Genomic DNA, 8,669 nt, shown 5'->3' with positions numbered 1-8,669 from the left:
ACCCGTGGGGATTACAATTGAGATGAAAAAAAAAATGTGCAAAATGATGTAAAAATAAACTTTTTAATAAAAAAAAATAAATAAAAAAATAAAAGTCCGGGCCCTCCCTGGTGGCACAGCGGGTTAAAGCACTGCACTAAGAAGCTTAAGGCCATTTCCGCATGAGTTCGATCCCCGCCTTCCCTGGAAGAGATCCATATGGTGTGGCAGACCTCTCCTGACCAACCTGCTGCTCCCCTCAGCAGTGTACTTCGTCGATCTGCCTGTTCTGCTCCCCACTCTGTCTCTGGTAGAGCCTCTCGCCGCCCCTGAGCCTCTGGCCTGTACCCCAGTTCTGTATGAACAAATAAATAAATCTTTAAAAAAAAAAATCAATTGTATGTCTATGCCCTAGCAGAGAATACTCTGAAAAGAAATTTTCCAAGATGATTGGGTTTATAAAAACATCAAAAAGTAAAAATACTTATGAATAAATTTAACAAAGACGTGCAAGATTTGTTCCCTTCAAACAAAACACAGTTGAATGAAATTTAAAAACTAGAGACATACTCCACATTCATGCTCAGAACTCATAACACTGATAAGATGACAATATTTCTCAAGATGATGAAGAGGTTTGACATACCCCTATCAAAAAACTGGTTCAACGTTCAAAAGTAAGTTCATATAATCCATTATATAAATAAGCAAAAAAAAGTTTCCAATCATACCAACAAAGAAAAAGCACCTAGTAATAATCCAACACCCATCTGATAAAACCCCTTATCAAAGTAGGAATAAAGGGGAAATTCCTCAATGCAATAAACACTTATAAAGTTATCATTAGACTTAACAGTGAGAAACTAGATGCCTTTCTACTAAGATCAAGAGTAAGACAAGGACAGTCCCCTCTTATTATTCCTATTCAACTCTATAATGGAAATCCTAGCTAGTAAGATAAGACAAGAAATACAAATTGGAAAGGAAGAAATAAAACTGTCTTTGTTCACAGATGACACGATCATCTATATAGAAAATTTCAAAGCATAAACAAAAAACAAACAAACAAAACACCTCTTGAAATTTACAAGCAATGATAGCAAGTGTGGAAGAGATAAAGTTAATACATAAAAGCCACTTCTGGCCCTCCCTGGTGGCGCAGCGGGTTAAAGCACAGCACTGAGAATCTAAAACCGCTTCCGCATGAGTTCAATTCCCGCCTGCCCTGGAGGTGACCACATGGCGTGGCAGACCTCTCCTGACCCACCCGCTGCTCCCCTCAGCAGTGTACTTCGTCGATCTGCCTGTTCTGTTCCCCACTCTGTCTCTGGTGAAGCCTCTCGCCGCCCCTGAGCTTCTGGCCTGTACCCCAGTTCTGTATGTACAAATAAATAAATCTTTTTTTTTAAAAAAAAAAAAAAAGCCACTTCCAATCCTTTAGTGGAATGGAATGATCAATTAAGAAATGGTATTTGAAATGAACACTCTATCATCTATATTAGCACCAAAATAAATAATTAAACAATTAGATAATACATCTAACAAAATATACAAGGATACAGATGAGGAAAATTACAAAGCTCTGATGAGAGCAACCAAAGATCTAAATTAACAACCATTCATGCCCATGGATAAGAAGACTCAACACTATCAAGATGCCAGTTCTACGCAACCTGACCTACTGATTTAACACACTCAACATCCTACCAAATTACTTTATGGATACTGAGCAACTGATTCTAAAATTCACATGAGGAGGCAAAAAGTCTAGAACAGCCTCTGCAATATTGAAGGAGAAGAACAATGTCAGAGTATTAATGTGACCTGACAAAGAGTTATTATAAGTTACAATAAGCAAGACAATGTGGTACTAGTGAAAAGATCAGACCAACAGATCTATGCAAGAGAGCAGAGAGCCCAGAAACAGATCCACACAAATATAATCAATTCATCTTTGACAAAGGAGCAAAGGGCACTCAGTGAAGAAAGAAGATGATTTTAACAAATGGTGCCGAATAACTAGGCTTTCACAGATAAAAAGTGAATCGAAACAATGACCTTACACTTTACCAAAAAAAATGAGCCCAAAAGAGATCATAGGCCTAAACCTAAAATGTAAACCTACAATACTCCAAGAAGATTAAAACGGGGGAAAACCTAAATGACCTCATGTTAGCACTGACTTTTTCAAAAAACACCAACAGTCTATGAAAGAAGTAATTGGTAAGTTGGCCTTCATTAAAATTAAAGACATCTATTATGGCAAAGACAGCAAATATCAAAAGACAAGTCACAGAGAAGGTAAAAAATGCTTACAAGAGATTTGTCTGATGAAGAACTGGTATCCAAACTACACAAAGAACTCTAAAAACACAATAATTACAAATGAGCAATTCGATGTTTTAAAAAGGGTTAAAGATCAAAACAGACACCTCTCCAAAGAAGATAAACAGATGATAAACAAGGACAGAGAAGAGCCTCAACATTCTACATCACCAGGGAACTGAAAATAAAAAGAGCAATGAGATGCCACGGCACACATATTAGAATGGCTAAAATCCAAAACACTGACATACCAAATGCTGGGGAGGATGTGAGGAAACAGAAACTCTCATTCACTGGTGACAGGAATGCAAAATGATACAGTTTGGAGACAGTCTGGCAGATTCTTACAAAACTAAATATATTCTTACCATAGAATCCAGCACTCATGCTCCTTGATAGCTACCCAAGTGAATTAAAAACTTAAGTCCACACCAAAAGCCTGCCTATGAATATTTACAGCCGCTTTATTCATAACTGTCAAAACTTGGAAGCAACCAACATGCCCTCCAATAAGTGAATGAATACACTGTGGTGCAAACACACAATAAAACAATTATTCAGTGTTAAAAAGAAATGAGCTATCAACATGGGCCACCGAAGCCATGGAGGAACCTTACATGCATATTGCAAAGTGTAAGAAACCAATCTGAAAGGCGACATGCAGTATGGCTCCAACCATATGCATTCTGGAAAAGGTAAGACTTGGGAAACCGTGGGGAAAAAGCAACGATTCAAAGATGAAGAATTCAAGGGAAGTCAGAACACGGGATTTTTAGGGCAGTGAAAATATTCTGTATGATATTGTAATGGGGGCTGTGCCAAGCCCACACAACCACACTAGAAGAATGACCCTAACACACACTACAGGTGCTAGGGAATGATGCCATTGTTACCAATGATGCCAATGATACCAATGTTAGTGCATTGACTGCGAGGAGACCACACTACTGCAAGAAATTAACAAGAGAGACACCTGTAGCTGAGGGTCCTCACTCTAGTCTCACTTGTTTCTGCTCATTGAGGCTGTTCTGAGTAGCCTCTATGGTTTAGGGCATATTTGCGCCTCCTATAAGGGAGAAAAGGAAGGAGGAGAAGGAAAGGAGAACATCTATGCACAGAAGGCTGTCACTCTGTACTGTTCACTGATTCTTGCACCAATCTCTCAAATAACTGAGAATGACTATTTAGGGCTGTCTCAAAACACTCTCTGGAATGAACCAACAACTTTCGTTCCCATTTGACCCGATCAAGTTGCTCTGTCACATACCAACCTGATTTTGCTTATGCTCTGGTCTGTCTCAGGCGTTCAGAGGAGCTTTCGTTTATGGATTTTCCATCCAGCAAATGCTTCTGTTCCACAGCTGGGTAGATCCGACCCCAGCATGCTTGGCTACAGCCCACAGCAGTGTCCTGGGGCACAAACAACCTGCAAGGCAAAAACCAGGACCGTGACAAGGATGCAGACCCGCAACTGTTCCCTCCAAGAAACTTGCAAAATACCCCCAACAGCTTCCAAGTGTTTACAAATCATTAATGAACAGAAATAGCAGCTTATAAGGTGTCCCAAAGACAAGTCTGAGCTATTCTGAGAGGAGGGTTGAAGTATTTAATCATTACTGAAAAGGTTTGGGCAAATGATTATGCCCTGTTTGTGGAAAATTTAAAAGCCAGATGTTTTAATTAACCACAGAAAAAGACGAGCTACAACTGAAATTTCATGAACACACTGATCTGCCCTGTGGAAAACCACAGGAATGTTCTGGCAAGGCTCAGTCTGAATTCTTGGGACACAGAGGCCTGGAATCATTCCCCCCAGGAACTTGAACAGAAAATTAACTTGCTCAATATGTTTTAAAAAGTAAAATGAAACCCAGATTTAATCTCAATCAAATATAAAACATTTCAGGACTTCAAAGGGTACCACCAAAAGACCCTAAAGGGGAGGACCATAGAAAATTCCAATGTGGTAGAAAATCTAGAAGATATTTTCAACACAAAGCGAATGGTGTAATGTAAAATTTTATAGGCTAAATAATCTAAGGGGCAAAACCAATCATCTATCATTTCCTAACAGAAAATGATACATGAAGCCAAAAATCAGTAAGTGAATCATACATGTTACCAAATGTATAATACATTCAGAAAAAAGTATCTCTGAGCTAATCTATTTTGTGCCAAACCTATGGCCTGGCCCATACTAGCTACTTGTCAGGCTTCCGCCTGAGGAATCACAGGATCCAGAAAAAGTGTAAAAATGCCTTGTTCTCCCTGGGGGTGAGGCTAGCAATGTGTCATAGAAAACTCAAATTAGGAAATCTTACAAAATCATTAGTGAGCAATTAAGAAATAACAGATTATGAAGTTGTTCACTGAAGTAGTAGTGATGACAAAATCTATACATGCTAAATATTAAAAGAAGGAATAAGACAAATGCTATTTTCAGAGACTACGTCCACAGCTCTATTTCTATTCAGTTAAAACAGACCCCACCACACGTGTGCCAACCATAGTATTAACCTCTATCTTCACTTAAAACTAGTCTCAAAGTCCATCTCCAAAGGAACACAGCAAGAAGAAAGCAAGACAGCAGATAACAGATGCAAGGTACAATTCCAATTTTGTTCTATAAGCTAAGTGTGTATAATCTAAAGACACTGACTATGATAATAGCTATTTCTGGGTCATGGGATTAAGAGCTATTTGTATTGTCTTCTTGCTTTCCAACTTTTTTACAATGAATATATATTTCTTACACAAGTAGGGTCCCTTTAATTGAGGTTTATATTAAATAATATGGGGATACAAATCAAACATGGGATGCCTATATTATATTAACCTGATCTATGGTTTTCCTCTTACGTGAACAATAAGAGCTAATAAATGGAGGAATTTTTATTTATCTGAACTCAGTAATTTTAAATTACGAAGTTCAAAACCCAAGTGTCCAGTAACACTTCCAGGACTTAACAACAGTATTTTCCTAGCAGTGAGAAATTTTTATTTGTTGTTCTGCAAGCTTACCACAGAAAGAGTTATCCCGCTCCTTTAGCTAACAGACATAAACTTCTCTATCACTGGAGGCACCATAAAATGCCATTTTATTCAAGAGAGCACCTCCTTGTTTTACAATTTCTCAGTATCAAGGTCTTTGGTGAACATAACCACACTCACTTTCCAATACTCTTAGCATCTCAAAAAACACAATAGCAGAACTGGAACACTGAGGGCCTCAGTAATCCCTCACTCTGAGATGCCCTCAGTTTACAAGTGAGGAAACTGCTGCCGAGAGGGTCAACTCTCTTTCCCAGAACCACAGAGCCTGCAAGGCAGGTCACCTGCCTCTACTCCAACCATGTGCTCCTTCCACTGACAATGGCCCAGCACGCATGCTTCCAAACCCAAGTTTATAGGAACCACAGACATATTAAATTCATACCAGCAAAACCAGAAGAACAGGCATAAATTTGTTCCACAAAAAATGAAATGTGTGCAGGAAAACAAGCAGCGCCTCAACCACAGACATGGTGCAGCCCAGAAGACGCCCACCTGAAGAGACAATGGAGGCAGGTGTCCTGAACAAGGCTGCCTATCACACCGAAAGCTCCCGGCCTGTGCTCACCCCGATTACAGGACATCCCCAATGTGCAATGCAGAGCTAAAGGTTTACAACTAGGTAATACCATGCTCCCGTGGTGCCACCTGCAAAAAATAGGAAGGACACCCCCAACACTGGAAATAAGTGGTTTTGACACCAAGTGCTTTCTAAATGACCCAAGTCTTAGGGGACAGGCAACAGTGGTTTCAAAAATGAAGAAAACAGCTGTCACTAACAAGCAAAATAAGATAATCCCAATGCTTCGTACCTGATGCCTGAGATAGCAAGATCTTGCTTTTCAGTGGAAATACGGCTCCCGGCCAAGTCTCTCTTAGCTGCTACCTACAGTGGGCACACCACACCAATTCCACCTAAGATGCTTGCAAAATGCGAACTCCTGCAAAGCCCGGGAGAGAGCGGGACAGATGGCAATGACAAATGCAGAAGGCTCCCTGAAAGCCCTGTTTTGAGCCCAGTCACCCTCTCCCTACTGTGCAACAGGACAACAAAGGCCTCAGCTGTGTGGTTGCTCATAAAAAAGCCCCATCGAGGGATGATGTGATCGCTCTATAACAGCCAGAAGAAACACGATGGCTCTGTACCACCTCAGCTGAGAAGTCAGGCACCTGGCAAAAAAAGGGAACTGTTCTTTCACCATCCAAAACCACTCCTAAGGTCTCTTCCCTCGCTCCCCGACATATTTCCATGGCTGGGTTCTGGAAGGAATACAAGGTTGGCAAATCATTTCCTTCTCTGCCTGTTTTAACACTAACATCTAATGTCCACAGTGGGCAAAAGGAATTAGGTTCTTGATGCTATTTCATGAGGAAATGAAAAGCTATGTGCTGAGTATTGTTCAAGTAGCCCTCTGAAGTCATTACCGCTCAAGGTAATGAGAGGAAGTTTAATTTTAGCCATCTGGTAGAGTGAACTCTGACCTACTAAATCAAATGGGATAAAATCTGCTGAAGTCACCAACTAATCTTTCTCATGAGAAGGCCAATTAGAAATTAGAATGAGACCAGATTCGCAGGTCCTGAAACCCTTTCTTACTTGGCACCTGCTGACTCTCCGTTGATCTTTAACTTCAGTGAAAGCCTTTGGCCAGATGTGTAGGAGACAGTGTGATGACTAAGAATCGTAGATGTTTCGTTCCTTTATTTTTCTATTTTAAAGTCACAAGGAAGTATCAGTCCAGCCCATGCAACACTTCTAAAAGTTCCATTTCAAGGCCCTCCCTGGTGGCGCAGCGGGTTAAAGCACTGCACTGAGAATCTGAAGCCGCTTCCGCATGAGTTCGATCCCCGCCTGCCCCGGAGGTGACCACATGGCGTGGCAGACCTCTCCTGACCCGCCCGCTGCTCCCCTCAGCAGTGTACTTCGTCGATCTGCCTGTTCTGCTCCCCACTCTGTCCTTGGTGAATCCTCTCACCCTCCACGTCTCTGGCCTGTACCCCAGTTCTGTATGCACGAATAAATAAATCTTTTAAAAAAAAAAGTTCCATTTCAAAATAACCAGAGGACAAGGGAAAATGACACTGGAGTACATTCCCTTCATGCCCTTGGGGACTTTATTTTAAAAACTTAAATTCACAGTATTGATAAATTTGCATATCACATTTTTGAGAGAGAAGAGTAAAAATTATTTGCAATAATGACTCTATAGACTTTTTTGTTTTTTAAAGAATCAATAGAATCAATAGATTGCCCATCACAGCCAACCAAAAAGCAGCTGTAGAGAATAATCCTAATTGGTACCCAGCAAAAGGGGCAGCAAGCGATAAAGACATAAAGTAGTTTGGAAAAGGTCCTACCATCCTCTCAAGAAAAGAGGATTTCAATGGGGGGAGAGGCAGAAAGAATAAATTTATACTTTTTTATAAAGACTTCTTTATTTATGCTTACAGAGCTGTGGTACAGGCCAGAGGTGCAGGGGTGGTGAGAGGATTCCCCAGAGACAGAGTGGGGAGCAGAGCAGGCAGATCAATGAAGTACACTGCTGAGGGGAGCAGCGGACAAGACAGGAGACGTCTGCCTGGCCACTTGGTCACCTCCAGAGCCGAATATCAAACACGCACTGAAGCGGCTGCGGCCAGCTTGCAGTGATGCATCCTAATCTGTTGCGCCACCAGAGCGGGCCTACATTTATACCTTTTAATGTCATTAAAGCCTTTCTAGAAAGAACAAGGGTTGCAGAAATTGGCATATTTACAATTCTGGTCCCAGCTCTGCTACTTTTGACCAGGGACTTCCTAGGATAACTATTCTCTTTAACCTTTGTTTTATCACTCATACAACTGGGACGGAACCATCAGCCACCTGCATGGAACGGTCACTGATGAAAGCAAATATGAAAGCATTGCAGAAATTCAGTATGCGCTATGGATTCATTCAACAAATATTTACTAAGAAAATGCAATGCCGCCTGATATGCCAATATGGACCCACAATAAGCAAGAAAGCCTGTCCCTTTCTGCAGGGGTACAAAGTCTGATCTGAGAGCAGTCCAGGGCGAGGCGAACATAAAAGCAGCCTCGAGTGCCAGTGCCAAATAGCAGGTGCTGTTAGTGCTACAAGCTCATGAGGACATTTCTGAGTGAAAAGCAGGTTTTAGCTTTGGTGGTCTAATTGTTACCTCTTCCTCTAGTACATTCTTAATGAACACCCCCTACATGTCAGACACTAATCTAGGTGCCGGGGATTTAGCACAGAGCAAAGTTCTGTCCAAACAGGGCTGACATTTCTATCATTCTTACCTGTATGTAAAATA

At 41.0% G+C, this 8,669-nt stretch overlaps 1 protein-coding gene across 3 annotated transcripts in view; it reads right to left on the bottom strand.

The window, feature by feature from the left end:
- APBB2 (amyloid beta (A4) precursor protein-binding, family B, member 2) overlaps window positions 1-8,669 on the bottom strand; it is a 304,616-nt gene that overhangs the window by 243,147 nt on the left and 52,800 nt on the right. For all 3 annotated transcript variants that reach the window (XM_012724124.1, XM_012724127.1, XM_012724126.1), the window contains exon 2: window positions 3,576-3,730. The gene's annotated coding sequence lies outside the window, so the exon portion shown is untranslated. The remainder of the gene's footprint in view (window positions 1-3,575; window positions 3,731-8,669) is intronic.

The sequence above is a fragment of the Condylura cristata genome, unplaced genomic scaffold, assembly GCF_000260355.1.
Source record: "Condylura cristata isolate star-nosed mole 26May11 unplaced genomic scaffold, ConCri1.0 scaffold00012, whole genome shotgun sequence".
Taxonomy (NCBI): domain Eukaryota; kingdom Metazoa; phylum Chordata; class Mammalia; order Eulipotyphla; family Talpidae; genus Condylura; species Condylura cristata.
This window is presented reverse-complemented; position numbering and strand designations above follow the sequence as displayed.